This window comes from Manis pentadactyla, chromosome 15, assembly GCF_030020395.1.
Source record: "Manis pentadactyla isolate mManPen7 chromosome 15, mManPen7.hap1, whole genome shotgun sequence".
NCBI classification, from domain to species: Eukaryota; Metazoa; Chordata; class Mammalia; order Pholidota; family Manidae; genus Manis; species Manis pentadactyla.
The window spans coordinates 39,947,326-39,972,764 of record NC_080033.1 but is presented as its reverse complement, the minus strand read 5'-3'; the positions used below and the strand labels follow the sequence as shown (position 1 = coordinate 39,972,764).

At 48.3% G+C, this 25,439-nt stretch overlaps 1 pseudogene; it reads right to left on the bottom strand.

The window, feature by feature from the left end:
- Nucleotides 1-1,808: 1,808 nt before the first annotated feature.
- On the bottom strand, nt 1,809-24,285 carry LOC130680958 (carboxylesterase 5A-like; annotated as a pseudogene).
- Nucleotides 24,286-25,439: the final 1,154 nt, after the last annotated feature.

Below are 25,439 nucleotides of genomic sequence, written 5' to 3'. Positions count from 1 at the left end.
GCAATTTGGAAAACATATATGGGATAGGGTATGACCTCGGCACTGGAATTTTGGAAAAGCCCTTCAAGTGATTCCCATACTTACATCCCTGATAGAAAACTGAATTAAAAAGGGGGGGGCATGCTATAATGGCATTATATTTCAACTTTATGTAAATAAAACATCTGATTGTGTCTGGATGGGAAATGTGCTCCTTCTTGCAAGACACCTACCAAAATTAGAATCATATTTGAGGATGTCGAGACTGCAAGAACTATATAAATGATATATGTAAGGCCATTTAATATGACAGAATTTTAAAAAATGAGTTGAGTGGTGTTTTCTAGCTGTTAGTTTTGTCAAATACCGGTGTAGAAATTAGCCTTCTGCAGCTGCAGAAACAAATGACTTTCCAGCTTGCACACATGTGGCTTGGATCCTCTTCCTAGAGCCATAAAGTGACCTGAGCATCATTGGTTGACCCCGCCCCCCAGCCACCAAACCAGAGACAAGCCAACAGCCTTGGACCATCTGCCGAGGGAGGCAAGCAGCATGGCAGGAAGAGTTCTGCTCAGGGGAGACAAGCGTCTCAAGGCCTGGTTTGGGCTTGCTGCTGACTCTCTGAGTGATCTCTGGTGAATGCCTTCACCTTTCCATAGATTACTATACAATGCAAAGCCAGAGTCCAAATTAAACACCTTCAGGGATCAGGTAACATCACTAAGTGAAATAAGCTTAGGAACAAGACAAAGGGGAATAGTGAGGCCTGTGGACAGTTGAGAGCTCATGCCTTTGTAAAGCGGGTAGCCAGTACTGGGTTCCTGCACATTGCTCCATCAGGGTCACTGAAAACTATTGAGCAGGTTATGCACTGCACAAGGGCACTACTTCAGGGGAGGTGTCATTCACATCACAGATGCAGGTATGTATCCATGACAGCTCCCTAGAAGATGTACGTAGAGGATTTTAAGGAAAGGATACCTTCTACTTTGTACAAAGGTGCTGTATGGGCTGTCAGAGCCCTGGATACCATGTGAGAATGAGGCTCCAGTGTTTTTAGATTTTTTTTTTTTCTGGAGAAATTGGAAATACAGCTTTTAATGTAAAATTCCCCCAATTTAAAAGAAGCTGGAAACTATTTCCAAAACATTTTGACCCTGGGGGAGCTAAACAAAGTACACTCAGGGGTAGATTCAGGCTATAGGCTATGAGTGTAGGTCTCTGACCCAGATAAACTTTAAGATCTGACATCTCAGAAACCCTTCTATTTCTATGTACCTCCTGTGTAGTCTTGAAGCAATCACAAAGAAAAGCTAATTACCCTGGTAAATTGTATGGCTTTAACAGGGATTGTGTGGTTACATTATGGATTATATGGATATAAAAAGTAAAAGTACATCCTTTGAATGATGTTATGTACCACATTCTCCCTACCTATCATCCAGTTAACTTAATACATCCTTTCATAATATAAACGTTATATCTATGGAGAGAAACTCCTAAAACTTCAATGTGAATTACATTCTTCAGTTATACTTTCTTAAAACTTACTTTTCCTGAGTGAATTTATCATATTTACATCATAAGATATTCACTGGTTTCACCTGTGTGAATGTTTGCTTTCCATTGGTGGAGAGCATATCTTTGTTCACCAACGTACCCCCAGTGGGGATATTCCTGGTACCTAGAAGGCACCCAAAACAGATTTATTGAATGGTGGATTAATCTAGACCCCAGCAAGAAAACATATTTTCTCCTTGGTATCCCTGACCTGACCTTGCTGCCTGGCGTTTGACTTCCACGTTCCTGACCTTGTAGGATGTCTGGTTTTCAATGCTGATAAGGAGGCTCTACAGGCATGCCCTCAACCTATATATATCCTGAGCCAGAGAAGAGACTGAGTTCAAGCCAGTGACTTTCAGGACACCCATGCTTGACTGTGGCTGAAACCAGCACCTGGATTGGAGTTGGAGAGCTCATGTTTCAGGTAACTCACACCGACACCTTCTCTGACTGTAGGTCCACTTCATCTTGGATACAGGAGGAGTAGAGTTTTCAGCACAGAATTAAATTCTGTTCCCTGTACATTTTTTATATTCCGATTTTATTTCATCTGGGTAACAAGATGATTATTATGCCAATGAATAGGCCAGGCCTCCTGCAGACTTACTGGAGAAATCTGGTAGCCTTCCAAAGCAAATGGTAATTTTTGATGTTAAATGAATTCACTAAGGATCATCCCAAGTCCACAAAACACCAGCAAAAGCAGCTGATTCCACAAAGTAGCTTAGCACAGAATGAAGCTAATGATTGTTGGAGAAACCGCAGAAGGACGGGGAAAACCAGACCACACAGAGACAGCTTCTCAAGCAGTGAAAGAGAAGACAGGTAGGAGCAGAGAAAGGAAGAGTAAAGAGGGAAGAGGCCTGAGAAGTGGTCTGGAAGTGGACGTTATCAGGGGGGACTCCGTCCGAAACTCCACCTCTGACCCTTTTAGCTTGTGTCCCGTGGTCACGTTTACCAGCGGCAGGTGCTGCTCCGTCTGACTGCAGATCGGCCATAGAGGCACGCCTTCCCCATTAGGATTCCTGGAGCTGAGAGCAGAGCCAGAGGTGTGGTTTTCATCCTCAAATGCCAGCTGTGGGGGAGGCCGGGAGGTGCACTCACCCCGTCCCAGCGAAGTTGGCCCAGTATCTCATCACCTTCCTGCCCAGCAGCTTCTCCTCCTCTGTGGCTGCTTCTGAAGAAGACAATCACACCATCGGCCAGACGCCAAGTGTGCCTCACATTTGAGGAGTCACTTTCATCTCTCCTCCCGTTGGAGCCTTACCAGCCTACCAAGTCATGTGCTCATTTTGCATTGCAGATACCCAGGCTCAGAGAAACCCTGACTTGCCTGAGGATTCATGGCTTCTGACTGGTGGAGGAGGCTGAACACACATCTTCCCTGTCCACCCAGTGCTCTTCCAGCTCTTCCCAGGTGGCTGCAATTTCCTTGGCAACAGAGACCACCTCTCTCTCTCCCTCAAACAATTAAATAATGACTGAATTTCTTTCTTTGAAAAAGTAACCCTTGGTCAAAGTACCACATCCCAAATGCAGAAAGAGACACCTAATGAAAATGAATTTCCCTCCAGACACCCAGTTACCAGCCCCAGAGGCAACCGCCGTTACCAGCTTCTTCAGCGCCCTCCAAAGCCTGGCTAGGCACGTACAAGAATTTAAGCGGACCTCCTTTTACACACTTGCTGTAACAGGGACATTTTGTCTGCATCTTTCTCTTTTTACTCAAACTAATCTAGAAGATAGTTCCACACTGTCACCTATAAAACTTCCATTTATTGTTCTATAAATACATAATATATAAAGATGTACTTACATGCAATTATATACAAATATATAATTCATGTATTCAGCATTCTATTGATGGACCTTGGCAGTTTTTCCAATCTTTTGCTGATGGAAGCTATGGTTTAGTATGCATGTATGTTGCTGCACATGTGGAAGTATAACTGCACACAAAAAATCCTAGAAGTTGAATTGCTAGGCTAAAGACTATGCATTTTAAATTTTGATAGAGTTTTCCATTATTATTAGAGGTTGTCTGTTTCCCCACACCTGTTCAAATACATTATGTAAAATGTAATGTTCTTCCCAACCTTGATCGATGAGGACTGATTCTTTGGTCAAGATTAGTTGGCAGTCCTCTTGTTAGGAGTGAGGTTGAATGGATTATCATGCTTAAAATCCATTCATGTTTCCTTTCCCATATCTGTCTATTTATATCTGTTGCCCAGTTTTTGACTGAGTTGCTCTTTTCTCATTGATTTTAGATGCTCTTTAAATATCAAGGAATTGAACCCTTTGCACATATATTGTTTATTTTTTTTCAGTTTGTAGAGTCCATGTGCCTATCACATAATATGGGTGCTGAATAATAATAATAGTGACATTTATTAAGTATTCACTGTCTGCTCTATGAGAATCAGTTCATTCACCCTTACGACAACCTAGGAGGTAGTTCTGATATTATCTGTATTATGAGATCAGAATGAATACATGAAATCATGAACCCACCACATTGCAAACATGTTGTATATAAGAGGCTCTGTCCTCACCATCAAGAGGCCAGAATAAACGGGTTGAAAGTTTGTATTGTGCAATTTTTTAAACTAAACATTTTAGTAATAACTCCTGTGTGTAATTCCTGTAATTTTTCTATTGATAACCTCACATGCATCCTCATTTTAGGCACTGAACAGGTCATCGATCAGGAATAAATGAGCTAACTTCACCAGTACCAGTGCATAAGCATTTATTCTAGCTGGATCCAGACCACTTTTGGGCCAGAATTATGAAAAATGTAGTTCTTGCCTTTTAAAGCCCTGGGTGGCAGCCTCATAGGAGTTTGGGAAAGGGCAGGAAGGGGAGACCGGTGGTCAGAGAGATGGGAGAAAGTGGTTCTAATTTCCAAAAATGTTAGATTGCCTGAGTGCCCCCTACGGGTTTTAGCACGAGAGAAAACACTTATCAATCAACGGTTGGCAGCTCTTCTTCACCTTGGTTTCTAAAACAAGGGTCGGGTATTTTCCAGGGAAAGGTTGTGTCTGTGAACCATAGATTAAATCCAACCCACCAGTCCTTCCAGGCTCTTGCAAAGTGTGGGGCAGGTGAGGGACTTTGTGTGCTCAGTGGGGAGTCATGTGGTCTCTCCAGATCATCCCAACCTGCTGTTTCTGCAAAAGCAGGAGCTCCTGAGGCCAGTGTCTTACCAAACATGACAATATCGCCCTTCAGGAAGGCGCCACCGAAGATGAAGCAGATATCATCAGAGTGATCGGCTTCGGTGAAAGATGGCTTCGTGTCCTTCAAGCACTGGGGCTGGTGCCGAAACTCACAGAAGTAGACCGGAGCGCCAGCATGTGCCGAAAGGTAGGAAAGGGTGTTTGGCAGGCAGGCATGCGGAGTGGAGCAGGGGTCGGCCCTGTGTCCCTGCCCATCTAGTCCTGGATTCACGGATCCACGGGTGGACAGCTCAGAGACAAAGGGGAACCTGAGTAAAGCTACTCCCCCCTTTGCATCTGAGGCTACTCTTTGCTGCTACAGGGGCCTCACACCATGGTGACAAAGGGCTCACTCCTCCCAGGGCAGCTGGCGAGGACAATAGCTGTACTTCTCAGAAGAGCCCTAAATACAGAGCCAAGATCTATCTCCTTGTGACTTGCTCTCACTGAGTCTGGTTCAACTGTCCAGAGACAAACAGAACAAAGTTATTCTCTGCTTCCAAGATGCTCCATGCATCCTGCCCGGCTTCTCTTCCCTTCTGCAAGAGGTCTTTGCTCTGTCATTTCCCTTTTGTCTGCATTATCAGATTTTCTCTACTGGATCATTGCCATCAATAGCAAACATGCTTACAAAGTGTCCCATTGTAACACACACACAAATACACATGTGCACACACATACATATGTATATGTACATGCATGTGTGCACACACGCGTGCACGCGCACACACACACACAATCATACTTCTTCTTGGTCTCAGCTTCTCTAGTTATTGGAGGAGAAAGAAGAAAAGAAGATAGGGTTTCTGTCCCCACAAACAATATTCTCTCTCTGATCACTCCACTACTCCTTACAGCTAAGATGTTTGGGAAGATACTTTCAAAGAGAAAGGAATCGGGGAGACTGGCCCCAGAAAATTATGCAGAAGTGGTAATTTACTGCACAGACCTAAAGAAAGGGAAGAAACAGGAACACGAAGAACTGATCAACATTCTTGAACTCTGACAGGCAGGGGCACCACGATGGTCAGCATGCAGGGTTCCATCCCAGACCCCCTAGGGAACTCCCTGTTAGGGAGGAACACGCGGGTGGGGCAGGCGGACAGATCACTGCAGCCACTGGCCTTGCTGGGCCCCGCTGCGGGTGCTCAGAGACTCACCTCTGTGATATCGAGCAGTGAGCAGCCCAGGGCCCACAAAGAACACATCTCCAAGCAGGTCCAGAAAGCTATTGCGTATTTCAACCAAGGAGTGCTTGTTGTAGAAATATTCATTTTCCACAAGGTCTAAATACTGGGCAGGGATGTGATGTAAAAAGTCATGGTCACAGGAGATCCAGGTCAACAGCAACAGCCAAGACATTAAGCATTTGCTGGATGGGCATGAATCTGAGTACTTCCCATGCATTCGTATTGAATCCACATGGTAACTATGCTGCAAGTACCACAATTTGCCCCATTTCACAGATGAGGAAACCGAGGCTTAGGAAGGTTAGTGGTTTGTCCAAAGTGGTAGAACCATGACACTTTCACAAGTCAAATTCCACCCCAATCCTATGCTCCCAATCATAGTGTGCACACCTCTCTGAAATGTTTCAGAAACACCCCTGGGAAGAAACGGCTAAATCATTTGTGGGGCCCAGTGAAAAATGTGGGGCACCTTGTTCCAAAATTAAACAATTTTCAAGATGGTGACAACATTACATTCAACCAAGTGTCAGACCCTTCTAGGTGTGGTCCTTTGTGACCACACAGGTCGCACACCCGTAAGGCCAGCCCTGCTCCTGGGACCAGCACTGCTTCCCATCCTTTGCTGTTTGATCTAAGCTGGCTAGTCTCTTGCTGTTCCCCCATCTAGTGAAAAACTGGTTGTTCAGAGGCTTACACAAGAGGCGAAGAGAAAAGCATGCTGCCTGGCACAGAGCAGGTCTCTGGTTCTGTCGGTCCCCTGACACCCATGCCAAATCCCTTCCCAGGGCATCCCATGCCTTCTGGGACCAGGCACCAGGCTGCCTCCCACTCTTCAATGCCTCGGCTTGCCTGAGCACAAATGCTGGAGGTGCGGGCGGGTGGGGGGGGAGGTGAACTTCACGAAGATTCAGGTTCTGCCAAATTGATGATATTCTTGGGGACCTGGGGCCTGGAACTCTGGGACAACTCACTGCACCTCAAACCTGGACACTAATACAGGCACGGCCCTTCGTAGGTTCCTTTGGAATTAGGTTGTGCTACCTGGACTCGTTCACTGGTCCTCTGAAGGCTGAGTGTTTTTCTAATCAGGCCCAGAGCAAGTCCAGGCTCCTGCGCGAGTACCCCCACTTGGAGCACATGGCCAGCACACCCCTCCATGCCTGAGGTATCCGAAGTGGACACGGATGCTCTGTGGGGCCTCTGATGAGCCCCAACAGGACAGTCACAGTGCAGAGCCCTGAGGCTTGGAGCAAGGCTGTGCTCTCTGCAGCAGAGAACTGCTCTCATCTGAGAAGTCCCTCTTGTTCTGCTGCACAGGAGGAGCCGCGCCCCCTCCTGGCCCTCTGGCACCTCCCCACACAGCCTGCTTCGCACCCCTGGGTCCTGGCCTAAGGCATCCTCTCCTTTTGAAGTGCTCTCCTGCTCAAGTGTTCCCCTTCCCTAATACCTTCTCTCATACCTTAGTCCCAATTCTCAGCACCAGACAGACAGCCAAGATTCATCAAAGAGCCCCTGCAAGCTTTGGGGCCTAAGGGATCCCCTGCCCCGCTCTGGCCCACTCTGCAGCCAGGGAGCCCTTTCTAAAGTGGAAATCGAATCAGTCTTCCATTCCCAGCCCCTGCGGTGAACTTTATGTTCCTTTCACAGCGTGTAACAGCCACTGTGCTGAATGTGTCTTCACTCTGTGCCCCTGTCTGCAGACCTCCAGCACAGAGGCAGTGCTTGCTGATCACTGCTTCCCAGCGTCTAGGGTAGTGCTGGGGCACGTGGGCTCAGTAAACATTTGTCTAGTGAATACTGAGAACCTGGCAGAGTACACACTGAATAAATGCTTATGGTGAGAAGAAAGGACAGAAGGAAAGGAATCCATCTCTACCCCCAAGTGTCTAGAGTGAGACCTGATTCTGATACATTCATGCAGGCAGTGAATGAGCAAAGGATTGAGTAATAGTCCTCGGTATTGCTAGAACCTGGTACAGTGCCTGGCGGGCATGCTGTCAATACAGGGCTGCAGTCCTGGGCGTGTTTCACAATTTAGTACTTTTCAGACTGTTGATAATTCAGTACATATGCTGCCTATTACATAATACGCCCAGGGTGTGACTGCCTCAGCCCCACATTAATATGTGCTCAGAGAAACGTGAATGGGGGGTAATCAACTGAATGAACATGTGGGTACGGAAGGACCACCGGCTACGTGTCAGCTGGGGCAGGTTTGGCTGCCCTGTGCGTCACGGAAAGTCTTTGGGTTTTCAGAGCTCTTTGGATTGTGAGCTTGGGGATAAGGATCGCAGATCTCTACATAGTGAAGACCTACTGAGTGACTGAATGAGGACTGTCCACACTGCAAGTCCCTACCCCCGAGTGTGACCCAGGGAGGAATGTTAAATGAATGGACCTCTGGAGTCACACTTACCAGGACTGTGTGTATCAAGCACAGGGCGAGGGACTTGCTGGAACCCCCGAGGATCTCAGGAAACTCTTTCTGTGGAGAGAAGAGTATCCCATGTGAGCACATCAGGTCATTAGAGGGGAAACCGGTCCCTCGGAGGGCCTAGGCACCTGCCTTATAAGGGGAGGCTGGGAAGAGCAGACCCCCTTTCAGTCCTGTGGGACATGTGTAGGAACCCCCTGAGTGGGTTGGTCCAGCGATGAAGTTTCTTTTCATATTTGACGAAAGGCAGCTGTTGTCTGTCATACCTGTGGCCTCATGGGGCCCGGGTAGCTGCCCTGTGGAAAGGCCATGCGATTAGCTGAACTGTGCCCCCCAAATCCCTATGGTGAAGTGCTCACCCCCAGTGCCTCAGAATGGGGCTTCATGTGGAGACAGTGTTTTTAAAGGAGTGATTAAGTTAAAAGGAGGCCATTAGGTTGGGCCCTAATCCAGTCTAACTGGTGTCCTTATGAGAAGAGGAAATTTCAGCAATGCAAAGAGATACCAGGGATGTGAGAGGAAAAACGGTGTGAGGACACAGGGAGAAGGTGGCTGCCTCTAAGCCAAAGAGGGAGGCCTCCGAAGAAACCACACCTGCTGACAGCTGGATCTTGGACTTCTGTCCCCCTGAGTGGTGAAAAAACATCTGTTGTTTAAGCCCTCCTGTCTGTGGTGTTTTGTTAGGGCAGCCCCAGCCAACTAGCAGGCTACAACCTGTCTTTAACACCAAGTTCAAAGAGAGACCAGAAAACTTAAAATAAGGGGTTTATTGTTCTCTTTCTAAAGACCTTTGCAATCAGGGCCTCTGAGAAACCAGTGGTTAGCAGTCCTGGTGGCTAAGGACACTGGCTCTGCTTGGCACAGAGGAAGAACTATGGGCATTTATTTGTTACATGACCCTTCCCTGGCCAATATTACAGCTTAAAGACATGAGAGGGTAGAAATACTCTCCACTTGTCAAATGAATTTCCCTTGGACACTTCCTGCTGAAAATCTTAAGGTTAATTAATTACTAGGGTAAATATTTTAAAACACCTGTTCTGGAATCTGAGGGAATGTCCAGAGTCATTGGAATTACCTACAAGTATATTTTCTCTACTGAGAAGCTCTCTGTCTATTCAGGGGTGGGGATTTGTTTTGGGGGGCTGTCCTGTGGTCTCCAGGGGTCAGCAATGGATGTAACAGTAAGGCCACGTGGAACATCAGCAGTGACGCAGGCTCTCGGCTGCACGGACCAGGCACTGATTCCCACTCAGCCACTTGAATAATTCCAGCATCTAACATTTACTGAGCACTTACTATCTGCCAGGCTATTTGAGGTACATCTGTGAGGTTTGCTCTATTTCACAGATGAGCGAACAGAGGTTCAGAGAGGTCAGGCAGCTTACTTAAGGTCACACAGCAAGCAAACAGATAAGTCCGCACTTAAAGGCAGAGCCTAAAGGCACAAAAAATTATACACCACTGTCTTTCTTCACAAGCTGGGAGACATGGGAAAGTCACATTTTAACCTCTCTGAGCCCCAGCTTCTTTAGCTGCACAATAGGGATGACAATGCGGGGGGCAGGTTGTGGCACAGATGGTGTATACTTGGCCCATGGAGGCACTCGGGACCATCCCAGTGGTTGCGGTGGTGGCTGTCATCAGGACCCCCTGCTTCTTTCTAGCTCAGACACAGATGGCACTGAAAGGCCTCACTTAAGGCCTCATTTACAACACAAGGAGGAACAATTCCCATCCCCATACGCCCCAAAACACAGCTCTGGAAGTCAAACTAATGGCAGGACAGGCCTTTCCCAGAACAGGGAACTCAGGGCTCTGGCTCTAGGCAGCCACCAACAAGCCTTGCAGCTTGAAAAACCTTTGTATTTTACCACCTCCTTTCCCCCAGTGTGGAGGAGGAGGCTGGCCTCTCTAGGTGAGCTGTGGCGGTATTATGAGTGTGAGCCCACCCGTCTCTCCTGAGGACAGACACAAATTTATTTTGAATCCAGAGGGTCTTAAGTGGAAGGGTCAGGAAACCATGGCTCCTTCTCAGCGCTCAGGCCCCAGTGCAGGTGGTCCCTCCTCAGAGTAGCCTTTCCCCACCACCCTTTCTCCTCCCTAGAGAAGCCTTCTCCACCCAGTTTATGGCCTTCAGAGCACTTAGCACCAGGGATGCATCTCTGCAACCTTGCATTTCATCTGCTTCTCCTTCCTAGGATGTAAGCTTGCCGAAAGCTGGACCCCTGTGACTTGTTCACTGTTGAATGCTTGGTATTTCTGAGTGTGGAGCTGATAGTAAACACTCAGTTCATACTTGGATGAATGCAATGAATCAATAATTTTGCAACCTGCACAAGTTTAGAGAACATTCTTGGAAGTCAGAATGCCAGAACTGAGGCTGGTCATGAAAATGTAAAACCCTGAAGTTTTCCAAACCCACATCAATTTCATCTTTGAAGCAGCCTCTGTGCTTATCTGAAACAATTATTTGTAGTACTTTGTTTTAAACAGAGCTCAAATAGATCCCATCCTCTCTGTTTTTTTTTTTTTAATGGAATAGCTTCTTCCTCTGTAAACCTATATGAGGAGCAGGGCAGAACTTGCGATGGCTGCCCCCAGTCCTCAGCTGCCCTCCTTCAGAGAGACGAAAGATTTGGTTGATAGGTTCCCTCAAAATGTCATCTATGGAAATGCCCAGCTGTGCACACGAACAGCTGCCTCCCTGGTGAGGGAGCAACAGGAAAGCCGAATTCTTACCAGGGGCAGCAGGAAGCCACTCGTAGTTACTGACTCCGATGATAGAAGGAATTGGCTTAAATGCTTTTTGACTCAGTATGTCTACAGGCTCATCAGGAAAGAAAAAACCATCAAACACTGGAGTGAAAGACTTGGTTTTCTGAAATAAGGAAGAAAAGGAAAAAATGGTGACTGTTTCTGTTGACAAAATCTGCTATCCATGAGCCCCTACACAAGCTGAGCCAACCCACTCCAGCCATGATCAAATGCATTAGGAAGGGAAATATAAGCCACTCTTGGGGCATCTGAACACATCAGTGCTCCCTGGCCAGCCCTGCCACTAACTTGGGCAAAGGGACTCAACTTCTCACCTACTAAATGGGGATAATGAAAGTATCTACCTAAGACAAACATTAGCCTAGCAGAGTGGTTCTCAAAGTGTGACTCTTGGACCAGTAGCATCAGCATCATCTGGGAACTCGTTAGAAATGTGAATTCTCAGGCCCCACCCCAGGCCTACTGAATGTGAAACTCTGGGGGTACAGCCCAGCCAACTCATTTTAACAAGCCCTCCAGGTGACTCTGAGACATGTTCAAATCTGAGAACCACTGGCCAAATGCAATGGACGGAGCAGTGAGTGGAGGGGACGGCGTGAGCGTCTTCCTCGGCCCTGTGCCTTGGATCTGACGGGATATTTCTCGGGTGGCAGGAAGCATCACCCGGCTCTACCTGTGATTTTATTTCAGGTCTGTTTGGGAGTGGCGGTAGAAGGGAGTACACAAAAGAGCTTTCACACTACATGGGGTCAAGGACTTACCCATTTCCAGGACTTCAGCACAGCTCAGAACAGATCCTCAATGCCTGCCAAGAAACTACTTCACAACTGTTGGAATTTGACAGGTAAGGACCTCACTCTTCAAGGACTATCAGAAGCTCTCAAGTTTGGAAGGGACATAAAAGCTTATTCAACCCAATGAATAATCCAGTGATTGAAGTTTGTCAGGGGTCATCTAGCCTCTGCTTGAAGATCTCCAATGGTGGGTATCTCCTTGCTTTCTAAAAGCCAGCCAGTCCTTGCTCAGATAACTGAGTTTTTAAAAAGTTCTTGGTTGTACCAAGCCAAACTGGCTTCCTAACAGAACTTCCAGCTCTGGATCTTGACTTTTGCTTCTGGGGGCACATGGAACAAGGGTAGCCCCTCCTCCTAGAGAGATGCCTTCGATGACTTAAAGATGACTTTTGTTATTTTTCTGGATATTCTCCAGGCTAAGCAGAACTCGCAGCCCATCCAGTTCCTTAAATTACCAATAAGGGTTCTATATTCCACTTTGTTATTTTACAGCAATAACTATGAATCCCCAACCCCTATCTTTCCAAGTCCCAAATCAAGATAAAGAAGAGAGTGGTAGGATTTGTCTACCACTCCATTCAAAGCACAACCTTGCCCCAAACTCTCCCATCCCTCTTCACCTGGTTGATGCTCAGCAATCCTTGGAGGATTTTGTCCTCAGGCACTGCAGCAGGGCCACAGAGTCCGATGCACTGCAACCACAGATATTTGCAAATCCTGCAACTATTTCCAGAGAGGGACCAGGTCAGAGCAAGGTACTGAAAGCCTCCAGGAAAATGAGAATTGAAGAGCCTTCAGTCCAGCCACAAACTGGTCCTTTATATATGAGGTGCAGCCTCTGCCCCTCCCCGCCCCCTGGTGCCAGTAATGAAATGTACACAGTGAGAACAAGTTGATGAGTTGATGCTGTGTCATCCTTACTCTTTTGCCTGATGCTCCTTGTCATCTTCTGCAACCGCCGGAGCTGGGGAAGTGGTTTGTTAGTCTGTAGCCATGGAATGGAGTCAAGAGTCCTGGTCAGAGTGAGACCAGTCCTGTGATGTTGGCCCCATTGGCACCAGGCCCCACAGAGCCCAGAAGCCCAGCTCTGATGCTAAATGGAGACAGGAGCCCCAGGAGTAAGGAGCAAGCTCCGTAACTGTCAGTTGAGGCATGACTCCAAGTCAGTCTCTGTCAACTCTGCTCAAGCCTCACCGCTACCCCTAGCCTGAAATGCCCTAAACATCTTTTTTTCTGTCTCTACACCAATTCCACCCATTCTTCAAGGCCCAGGACCCACCTCTTGCAGGATGTCCTTTCGGATCATTGCAGCTCCTGGGAACCTCTTCCTCCTCTAATCTCCTGACCTTCTCATATTACAGAATGTCACCCCAGCATCCCCACCTTCTCTACTCAGCACTTTGCTAAGCACCATCTTGTCTTGTCATTGTTCCACATGCATAGAACTTGCACCCTGAAAGTAGCAGTCCTTAACCATCGGGAGTCACACATGCTGTGAGCATCCAGTGAAAGATACGGACCTTCTCCCTGGGAAAATGTACAAACATGTAGAACTTGCAGATAATTGTAGGAGTTTAAGGGCTACCTGCCCAACTGTCCATGGATTCTAGGTTAAAAATCCCTGTCATAAAAGATTATAGCCTTCTAAAGTTAGTATATGCCTTTTCCACTTAAAAACCTCCAAGTTCTAACAGCGAGCTGGTAAAACAATGAGCACTCAACATGTGTGTGGTGAATAAATGAACATATGCACAACCTGAGAGCAGCTTCACATAGCACTTTTCCCAAATCAGTAGTCCCGCGTACTGAGGGTGTGTTTACAATATTCTAACTCTGTTTCTGCTTTCGGTGTATGTTGTTATTCTCTATAAGACATTTAAGAAAATGTACCACTAAAATGAACAATACCCAGGAGATGGTTCCACAGTCCAGTGTTGAATTAATACTCTTTGAGCAAATCAACTCATTTGTTAACTCACCAATTCAGCAAACATTTTTGGCTGCCTGATACACCCCAGGCATTATGCTGGGATGTGAAGGAGAGAGAGAGGTTGGTTTCCAGGTCCTCACTGTCTGGTAGAGCAGTAAGACAAGAAGACAAGTAGCAAACCCCTGGGGCATATGCCTCACATCCCCTCACAATCTCACTTCAGGTAATAGTAGTCAGGTGTTCCCCACTAAACTAGAAAAGACCTCAGAATCTTTCTTAATATAATGTTCTAGGTGGAGCAGAGGAGGTACAGGAGGAGAACTGTATATAATACAGCGGGCTGAGTTATATATCATAAACCAAGAATAATGAGTAAGATGAGCATGTCACATACATCCTCACATGTGCACATACACACACGTGTGCACAGCAGCACTGCCTTGCGCACCACAAACCATTTCGTGTTCAGTCAGACTTCCCATGGAGCTAAAGGCTCGCCGTGGGTGAGCGCCAGTTCTTTGGCCATTGGCGGTGAGGACAACCGTGCCCATGGTCTTTTGACCCCAACCACATTCTCTCCTGACCAAGCAGAGGAAGCTGGAGAGCCGTTAACAATGCACATACATCCTCATTCCTCTCGTCCTCAGGGGCCTTCAGGTATGGGGTGTTGGCCACCCCACTCTCCATGGTGGCTCTGTGGAATAAGCCATTGGCCATGGGAGACAGAACCTGGAAAGAGAAAGCGGGAGACCCAGGGAAAGCTGTGCAGCAGGCTCCCCGCCCCACCACACACACCACCCATCCCTTCTTCAAAGAAATCTTCCAGGGAGCCTCCTTAAGAGCTCTATGCTTAGAGGAAAAATGCCCAGGTTTGGGGATTCAAGGACTAGCCATGGAGGTTTGGCCAAATTAATTAACTCCTCTGAGCTCCAGGTTCCTCGTGAACTCTGAAGCCAAACATTCTGGCATGGGAGTGCTGGCTCCTTCACTCCCTAGCTAGGTAACCTAGGGCATGTTGCTCACTACTTCTAAGCATCAATTGACTCCCCTGTAAGACTAGAGGAAAAATTGAGCACCTGTTATGGAATCGTTCTAAAGAGTAGGAGAAGTAATAGACATAAAAGGCTTTGCACAAAGAGGAAGCACTCATGCGATGGTGGCTGTTACACATGTAAAGTTAAGTTAATGTGATTCAAGTTGTTTTGAAGATAAAAAAATACCTTGTATATTGTCAAGTGCTACACAGCAGAAGCTCTCTTAACTCATCTGCCTGTAACTGACTCCTGTGATTGACATGTTAACTGACGCCCAGGAAATGCTGACCTCTCGGAGCCAGTAGGCCATCTGCTCTCACCTCTGCACATTTCTATTGCCACCAATTCCTCGCCGTGAGTCAGGTGCTTGCTTCCAAACTTGTTCGGTCAGTACACTTGCTATTGTAACTACATAGTCCATGAAATATCATGGGAACCAATGAAGTATGCATGTAAAAAGAAAATTATGCTTGGGGGAAAAGAATCTCAATAAAGGCAAGTAGCTAAAAAAAATAGTGCCGTCAAATTAGGTGTAAACAAGATTAGAGTAAAATATGTGGGAGGAACAGAAAACTCTGTGAGCACACTGCATTCCCAGACTACTGTGCAGGCAGCTTTAGGATTGTGCTTGTTGCAAAGAAGCTGACACCGCAATTTGAGGGTAGTGAATTCTGCGGGTGGCTTATGGCACAGAGGTCACTTTGGACCTCCAGGTGGCAGACCAACTTTGAAACGATAAGGCACCATGTCAAACCATTGCTGAAGAAATGTATGTTTTATGTTTGAAGTTAAAATGTTTTATGCCTCCTTCATTATTTACAATTTAGCTGAGTTTTTCTATTAAATAAATAATTGCCAGTCCTGGTACTTAGATACCAGGGCTTCAACTCCACAAATATAAGGGATTTTTCCTTAAACTATCACTCAGGTTGTAAACTTGGGCAATTCATTTAAACTCTCCTGTTGACAGCTCTCGTCCATAAAATGAGACTGAGTCCGTAGCTCATGATGTGAAGCTTGAGTGAGGCAGCGTGTATAGAAGCGTTTGTTCCACAGGAAAGCACAGATCAGGTGTGAGCAATTCATCGGCCTCATTTCTGTAACCTGCCCCCGCCCCCAGGTTCAGTCAAGTCCCAGAGAGGAGAACTTACAAGGCTGGAAACACTTATGGCTCCCGCTGACTCACCAAAGACGGTCACGGAGTGGGGGAACCCTCCGAAGAACTCGATGTTCTCCTGAGCCCAGGTGAGAGCGGCCATCTGGTCCACGAAGGCCCAGTTCCCCGGAGCATGCTGGTCCCCTGTGCTGGGGGCAGGGGGCAGGAGGCAGGGTGAGAATGCTGCGGGTCGGCCACAGCCCGAGGAGGTCGCTGCGGAGGCCCTGCGTGAGTGTCAGGCCATGGCCCCTGCCACTGGGGAGGGGCTAAGAGTTGGAGGCCTGGAACAGCTGGGAAAAAATGGGCTTGATTCTTGATGGGATTTAGGTTTCTTTGAGAATCTGATGAAAACTACACATCCCTGAAAAATGCACAACCTTATTGTGCAATTTTAGGGAATTCATAAGCTCCCCTGAATTCATGGATTCCAGAAGAGTCCTGCCCCTGAGAGTTGGTCTGCACCAAGGCCTCCCTGGGCACAGAGGTTCTGCTGAATGACTTGAATAATGAGTCATTCATTAAATAAATCATTGCTAGTCCTGGTACTTAGATACCAGAATAAGAGCAGCAGCCGTAGCACTGTGCGTGACACGGTCCTGGGGCTGTCGGCCAGTGCTCCTACAGTCCCCCCACCCTGTGAGGGAGGCAGTGCTGGTTTTCCTCCTTTGCCTCTGTGGGTCCTCTCTCCACCCTTTTCCACCCTCCTCCCAAAAGGCTGACCTCAATGAAGTGCACCACCCAGGCGTCCGGCTGCGTGCAGTCGGTGGGCGGCAGCAGCTGGGGCTTGAGGGCGGGCTATCAAGAGGCTGGGAAATCTGTTCCACCACCCACGTCCCCTCTCTGCTGGGAAGTGGTTTGGGCAGTGGCTGCCTTTCTCCACAGCCACAGCTCACACCACGTCCCTTCAGTGAAATCTGGAAGCACGGCCTAAGGCTACTGCTGGGTACATGGTCTCCTTACAGGCAGGAAACGGAGGCACAGAGAGGTAAATCCCTTGCCCAAGAGCTAGAAAGTTGCAGATTTGGGATTCAAACCCAAACAGGTCCCAGAGTCCACGCTCCCAACCACGTGCCCTTGCTGCCACCCTGAAGAACAGCATATTTCCCAGGATGGGTGGGCAATTAATGGGAAACAAGGGAAAATATAGAACCAGATAAATGCCTAGAGCAAACATCCATGAGGTTCGCACCATGTACCTGAGTAATCCTGGGATCACAGTCTGCTCCCCATCCTTCTCCAGCTCCCACACTGCCCTTGGTTCCCCCTGTCTGTCAGTGACCCCTGGGCTGGCTCTTCTGCCTTCTCTCCCTCATGACCCCCACATCCGGTCAGGAGCCACGCCCTGCCAAGTTTACCTCCATCCCACTGCAGCTCCCACACTGGTCCCCACTCCTCCCTATTTGTCCTGACTCACAACCTGGCCACTTATGACCTGGGTGATCTTGAGCAAGTCACGTAACCTGCTTCCCCCTCAATGTTCTCATGTCTAAAATGGGGCTGATAATGGTGCCTGCTTGGCATGGTTGTTGTGAAGACTGATGGTGTAGGCGTGCGATAAGCGCTATGTACATGCTGGAGATCATTCTAGTTATTCAGCCACCACTCTGCTTCACCCGCACGGCCTGCATCAAGACTGCAGCAGCCTTCCAACCAGATGCCACATCTGCAGCCCGGGCACCTCTAGCCCAGCCTCCTCTCTGCCCTGGGGTGACGTCCCTGCTCTACTGCTCTGAGCAGCGCACGCCTGGGTCCTCAGTCTTTATTGTATAAAGGCCAGCCTCTGTGCATGGCCTGGCACTCAAGGCCTTTCCCAGTCGGGCCTGTCCCTGCTGTATCCTCCACATCCATCTCCTGCTGTATCTTCACCTACCTGCCCACTAGAGCCTAGCTATTATGAGCAGTTTTGTGGAAATCTTTCTGTCAAAGGAAGCTTATGTAGAACTTCAATGAACAGGCAACTAGAAGTGTAAGGGCCCTGGTCAGCCCTCCTTGCCTCCACTGTGGCCCCAGGGCTCATGCAGGGCATCCCACAGCAGAGCTTGCCAGTATTGTTCCAGGCTCCCATGCTTCCCAGCCTCTGCTCAGGCAGCTCCCCCTGCCGAGTACGCTCTCCCAACCCCTCTGCCCAAACCCAGCCTGTCTTAAAGGTGCAGTTCTAATGCTGCCTCTCTGTGAAGCCTCCCTGACTCCTTGCAGCCCACTCCTTTTGTGCAGCCCCACGGCCCAGCACTCTGAGAGCAATAATCATGCCCCACCTCATTGCACGGGTATTTGTATCCCTGCGTCATTGCCCCCACGACTCTGAGGGCCTCTTGAGGGTAGGATTCGTTGCTGCCTTCCTCACGGTATCTGGCGGTGACCTCTCACTACTCCCCTTGGCGCACACGGTACCCAGCCCAGGGCTTGAGTTCTGCCATGCTTAAAGTAGGACAGTAGAAGTGGTCAAGCCCTGCTCTGTGAGCCTGAGAGGTTGCTTCACCTCTCTGTGTCTCCAAATTTCTACTGCAAAGTGACAATAACACTAGTATGTTTCTCCTAGGATTATTTGGGGGTGGGTTGAAATAAGACATGGCAAGCACACAGCACCCCGCCTGACTCACAGTGAGCACCCGAGGCACGCTGGATGTTACTGGGGGGAGGGCAGCCAGTGCAGGGGAGGGATCGTTCTCGGGTGAGCGTTTGAGGGGATTTGACATGGGGCCCTGTGGCGGAGGCCTACCTGCTCACATACCCCATTTCCTCACCTTCCAGGACACACAGCTGGGCTACATTTCTCCTCTTTCCTTGCAGTCGGGGGTGGCCAAGTGACCTCATGCTTTTCTTCCATCTGCTGGCCAGACGCAGAGGGTCTGAGGCCCTAGAGGAGGGCAGGGCCTCCAGATGGAAGGTGCCTGGGCCCCTGACTGACCATGTGGGAAGATGTCTGCCAGTCCGCAACTCTTAATTGCACTTTACTTGAATGGGAAAGAAATGTGTACTGTTTTAAGCCACTAAGACTTGGAGGCTTAACTGTTTTAGCTGCCACAATTACCTACCTAATTCGGGTCCCCTTTGCCCATGGTCGTTCCTCCTTAGGCTGCTGGGCACTGAATCCCCTGTGGCTGTAGCACAGCTGTGCCTTGGTGATGAGGGGTGTCACTCACTCACTTGAAGAAGCCAAATATTCCGAGCCGGTACTGGATAGACACAACCAGCATGTCTTCACAGGCAGCCAGGGCGGATCCGTTGAAGATGGAGGCTGAGCCAGTCTCAAAGGCGCCCCCAGGGAGCCACAGCATGACCTAAGGAGGGGAGAGGAACTGTCCAGGCAGCAGACCAGGCACCCGTATCTGCTCCCCATGCATTTTGGGACTTCCTTCTTTAGGGAAATACAAATGTTTCACTTTCCTTTCTAAATAGTATCAGAGAGTTTACCTTTGAAGATAGGCCCACGGGTAAGCACATGGGATCAGAGTGCCTGGGTTTGATTCCCAGCTGTGCCACTGACAAGCTGTGTGACCCTGGGCAGGTTACTTAACCTCTCTGAGACTTGTTTTTCCCATCTATAATATGTGAAAAATGAAAGTATCTCACTTATGACTTTATCATGAGGTTTAAACAAGATACTGCATCTAAAGTTCATAGGACAGTGTTGTCACAATTCAAGTGCTCAGAAAGTTAACTAAGTATCATTGAACTTGTGCCCCACAGAAAGATGGAAATCACTGTAAGCCATGTATGAAAGCAAAAGCCAGTTAAGGTATTTTAATTTAAGGCTTTTCCCTACTGACAGAGAGGAGAGAAAAAAAGGAAGAGAAATGTGGAAACTTTACTATATTGATTAGAAAAATTGGGCCTGGGGAACAAAAATATTTAAATTGTATTATCACAAATGATACACTTAATAATAAATCTCTCCGCTGTCTTTTTTAGGGTCATATTAGAAACTACAACTCTTATGGCAGAAAAAGAGAAGAAAGTCACTAAGGAAAAAGGAGAAGCAGACAAAGAATTGGCTTTGGCCCCAGGATCTGCCACGTACTGTGTGTACAACATGGAACAAGTCAGTCATGCCCTCCCTGTGCCTCATCTGTCTCAGCTCTAGGATGGGTCCAGTAATCCTGACCCACTGGGTGTGGTGGTGGTTAGCTGGGATAATGCACTGTGCCTGGCGCATAGCCAGGGCTCGATATATGTTGCCGTCTTGATGCAATTCAGTGAAAATCTCATTGCAGGGGCCTGGGGACAGAGGATGATGGGAGGGGGTGGTTAAAAATCAGATGGTAGATGTTCCTTTTCTACCCACTTTTCCACCCATATTTTAGGTTCTTAAATGAAATACTTAACATTATTACCTGACTATCTTCAAGGCAAACAGAAAAATTGGAGGATGCAATTATCCTCTTAAAAAGGATTTCCCAAACACAAAAAATGAAGTCCTTTTAAGCAGTGTCTTTTCTAAATGTTTACAGATCATTAAATACTCAACAGAGGGAAAAAAAATCAAAATCAAAAGCAAAGGTCAAGTCAGCGTAATAAAGAAGCAATCAGAGAAGAAGATAAAGTGAATTTGTCATTAAATGACTTTTCGGGAAAGTTACTGATGTGTCAAGGGATTCCACTTCCCTTTTGCCCACCACAGGGCTCGTTCTGACTCCTGACACCCAGCCTCTGTGCCTGGAGCTCAGGGCAAGAAGCTGGAGCTCCCAGCATGGCAGGTGCACTTACGGGCAGCTTGGAGCCAGCGTCTGCGTGGGCTGGTGCACAGAGGTTGAGGTACAGGCAGTCTTGACACTCTGAATTTGGGGAAATGCACCCTGAGAATGTGTTGATCTGAGACCAGCCACTCTGTGTTCTGGAAGCACCTTAGAAAAGAGGAGGAGAAACCCCCAGAGTTGCTGTCATGAAATTTGCCTGGGAGGGGCCAGTTCTTGGGACAGCAGGGAGGCCTGGCGGTCTCATGTGCCTGAACAGAAGAGGCATACGAGAGCTATCCTCCCCCTCTGGTGGCATAAACAAACTATAATTCTCTTTGACCTGGGTCCTAGGTAGAAAAGCACGTTGTGCCAAACAATTGTACTGTTAATCCCCAGCACCCACCCATGCTTACACCCATCACCATAATCCTGACACACACATAAAGATTCAGGTGGGCACAACAATTCTCCAAACCGTAGAAGGCAGGACACCACTTGCATAGCAAGGGCTTTGCTCTGACAGCTCCCTCTTCTGCCCCCAGAGGCACAAAAGGACGCTTCCACCAGGAACCAAATGAGGTAGACACGCTGGAAGGTTCCTGCGTCTGGGCCTTTGCTCAACGTGATCTTCCTGCCCAGACTGCTCTCTCACTATGGCTGCTTGCTCATGTCCTCCCCTTTATTTCAGACTCAGTCCAAGTCCCGCCTCCTCCAAGAAGCCTTCTGAGGTTTACCTAGTTAGGTCATAGCTCTTCTTTAGAAATATTTTGTGTTCTTTCCTAGAAGTTCTCCCAGGCTCATACACACGTGTTACTATCTTCCCCAACTCAAGCGTAAGCAGCTAAAAGTCTAGGACTCTGTATTAGCCACCTTGGTGCCTTATCTCCCCTAGCACCAAATCGGATACACAATGAAACTGAGATGGTAAATATATGTGAATATTCCTACTATACTAAGTGCTCAATTATGTCAGTTGTCTTGTTTTTTTTAAATAGAATAGTATACAGATTGGGCAGTGGGAAGCCATCACTGCAAATTTACTCCCTGACAAGTGTTTTGACTTTTTGCTCTTTGTATGTTGTTTATCAGAAATCAAGGCCTCACTGTTTGGGTGAAATGAAACCATCCCTGACCTCCCCTCGAGGCTAAGCTAGGTGGTTCTCAGTGCTTCCTCAGCACCTTGCTCTGATCCCCTTTGTTTGCCCTTGTCACTCTATATTTTAATTGTCATTATTGTTTATGTCCCCACTTCCACTACTAGTCTCCAGGCTCCTTAAGGGCAGCTGTGACTAACCCAGGGCCTAGTGGCGAGCCAATTATTGAATTGGTTCTCAAGGGATATTAGCTGAAGAAATGAATGAATGAATGAATGAATGAACAGATGAGTTTCAGCTTAGTGTCAGTCCCTGGGCCACATGGGGTCTTCTCTAGCTTATGGAGCATCCTGGCAGCAGGGTACTCCTTCTGCTGGGACCCCAGTGCCAGGAACCCGTGTGGCCCAACATGAGGGTTTCACAGAATCTTAGTGGCAGAAGATTCTTGGGGATTTTCAGGTGTCATCTCCCACTCAGTGCTCCAGGACCCTCCAGAATTCACCCATCTCAGCTTTGCAGTGACTGAGAGCTCCTTACTCCCCGGCTTCCCTGTATGACAGAGACACACTCCCGTATTCATTCCACAGGTATTTATGGACTTCCCACTGTGGACCAGGCCCTGCACTGGGCACAGTGTGCATTGCTACATTTAAAATCCCTCTAGCGTGGTTCTTTGCTCTAAAGCCCTTACCCAATCTGACCATGGAGACTAAGCCTTGGTGACAGATCACACAGAAACACTTGACCAGTCCCTGCTAACCAAAAGTCTTAGTAAGCCCATTGCAGTGGTTCCCAAATAACTGATCCCCAGAATTCCTAGAGAGCCTTCAGCCAATCCAGTTTCCTGGGCCCAGCTCTGGAGATTTCAGTTCCAGAAGTTCAGAAGGGAATGCAGGGAATCTGCGTGTTCTGAACAAAGCCTCCAGCCATTCTGATGATCAGCCAGTTAGGGAGCCATGCGATTACGGATGCCTTTGTCCACTTCTGTATCCTTCCTCCTCCCCCCAATGCCCTCCCCCTTCCTACTGGGCTGCATGACCCTTACTCCCCCTCAATGCTCTGCCCCCACTCCCAGGTTGCAGGCCACCCATGCGACCAAACCTGCTCTTACAATTCAGGGTAGGATGTGGCATCTCGGAAGTCCTTCCAGGGCAATGTGGCTTAGGTTTCACAAATCGCAGGGGTCCTACCGAGGGTGCAGCATAGGGGACCCCAAGAAACACATTCATAGGCACGGAGCTTCCCAGCACAGTGGCTTGCTGCCCCTGGACCCATCCCAGCCTGGTGTTCCTCACTGGTGCACCAGCAGCTGGCCCCGAGGGAACACACAGGGAGGATGGGGAGCTGGCAAGGAAAAGGCTAGGAGTGAGCCGGACACAAGCTCCCCTCGGTGGGGGGCTCTTTCTCAGCCAGAGGCTGTCCGACAGCTGATTCCTTCTCAGTGAACCCATGCCCGCTGCTTCCTTCAGGATTGCCTAGAATCCACCTGCATCGGGGCACTGACTGAGTTCCTCCTAGGAGCACAGCACCAAGCCCCAAAACTCTGGGAACAAGCAACATTTCCTGCCTGCTGCATGGAAGATCTCCTGGACTGTGTGAAGTGATGTATGCCAGGCCCTGGAAGCCCGGGATCTGGCCCACAGTTTCCCACACTTTGTCCATTTTCATACCCACCAGCACAATGGCTGGTGTGTCTGTGCACCCCCTGTATGACTACTGGCTTTTCCACTTCTCTTAAAATTTAAATAAACTTAAAATCTTACCTAAAGGAATCTAAAGCAATAACATCTATGGGATTGTGCTTTGGATGAGTTAGGTATATGCTGTTGAAGGCACATGAAAATAAATATTCAGCAATGAAAATTGAAAACCCTCATGCAGATGCCACCTGAAATCAGTTCATCCACCTCCAGGGCTCTGAGGTGGCATTTTGGGAGACCGACAGTGCGCTTCTTGGTTTCCATATAGAATACGGAGCCTTGAGGAGTTAGCTGCCTGGCTGTTTATTTGACAGGACCAGGTGTTCCAATGTCATTCCAACAGTGACACCCTGCCTGGGCAGCTAGCCTTACAGAAGCACGGGCTCTGTCCCACGCCCTTCCCCAGTGCCCAGGACAGAGGGCTCTCTGCGCCTATAGGGTGCGAGCAGCCCAAGGGCAGCACTGGGGGCTTCCGTGTTCTACCCATGCCTTTCAGTAACACCAGGACGTTGCTCAGCTGTGCTGAGGTTACTACACAGCCGTCCATGGACCCTCAGAGGCCTCTGAGAAGTCAGTTTGTTTCCACCAGTGGAAAATCATCCATGGTAGGAAACTCCTCCTACCCTGTCTTCTGAAAACCCTCCTCTCCCCTGGATGTCTTACCCTTGGCTGCGGCTGCAAGGATCCAAACAGCCCAGATCAGGGTGTGGATGAGGCGCCCCCACTCCCCACTCATCTGTCTGGCCCGCCTGAGCTCCCTGGATATCCACGACCAAGCTGGCCTCAGAGAGCTTCTAGGATCAAAAGGGCTTCCTGTTCATAGACAAATGTTGAGTAGGCAGACACAGAACATGGGGTTGGCGGAGAACAACATCCAACCAAGATTTTCAGAGCAATTGGCCAAGCAAGACTTCCCTGTTCTGACATAGGTAAGAAGCTGATGATTAACTCTTAAGCTGAGGAAAGACAGCTTGATAGGCTTTGGGCTCACAGGATGGTAGAAGTAGAAAGGACATGTGGGGTCAGGTAAGCCAGAGACCTCAATTCATTTGCCTGCAGGAGCCAGAAAGGCAGCAAACAGGCAGTGAAGGAAGCTGGCCAGGTGAGAGCAACAGGGAATGGTGGGGACCATGGAAAACTGGACAGCAAGCACACGCTCTGTCTAAAGGGTCAATGACTTCTCAACTCCGGTGAACATTTCACTTATGAAAATGTAAGTGCACCAAACCAGAAGTCTATAATATCTCTCAATTTTTAAATTGTGGCCTCAAGTTTTAAAAATCATGATGTGAACCCAATGTGGCATTTCTACTGGCTTGAGTTGTGCCATGGGTGAAGCCTCTGCAATTCTCATCTAGACCCAGGTCCCACAGCATGAATACATGGAGACAAGCCCAGGGAGGTGAAGGTACTGCAAGCCGTCCTGTTGGACCCTATCCGCAGCACTCCAGGTTCTCGGTGCAGGGCTGGTGGGTCACGCATCATCTGGCGCAGGCTCCATGCCTTGCTTAGGGTAAAAGGCCCAGGAAGGGGCTTCCCGCATGCTTGGGGCTGGGCTGGTGGAGTCAGAATTATTTGGGGGCACTTGTTGAAAATATGTCCTTCTGCCCCAACCCCGGGAGATGTGGGGTCGGGGCTTTAACAACATCCGTAGTAGGTCCGGGAATCATCAATCAAATGCATGCAAGGTTTCCCAGAATAACCACCTCCGGAGGGAGGCAGGGAAGCCACAAACAGACATTACATGCCTGCTGGATACAGAAATCTGCACAATAAGCAGGGAAGGCCTTCCTCAAGCTCAGAGCAAGGGGCTGCATGATGCAGTTTGTTCAAGGTATGTGCTCCACAAAGCTTTGCAGATTTGAAGTTGTCCAGTAAATAATATCTTTC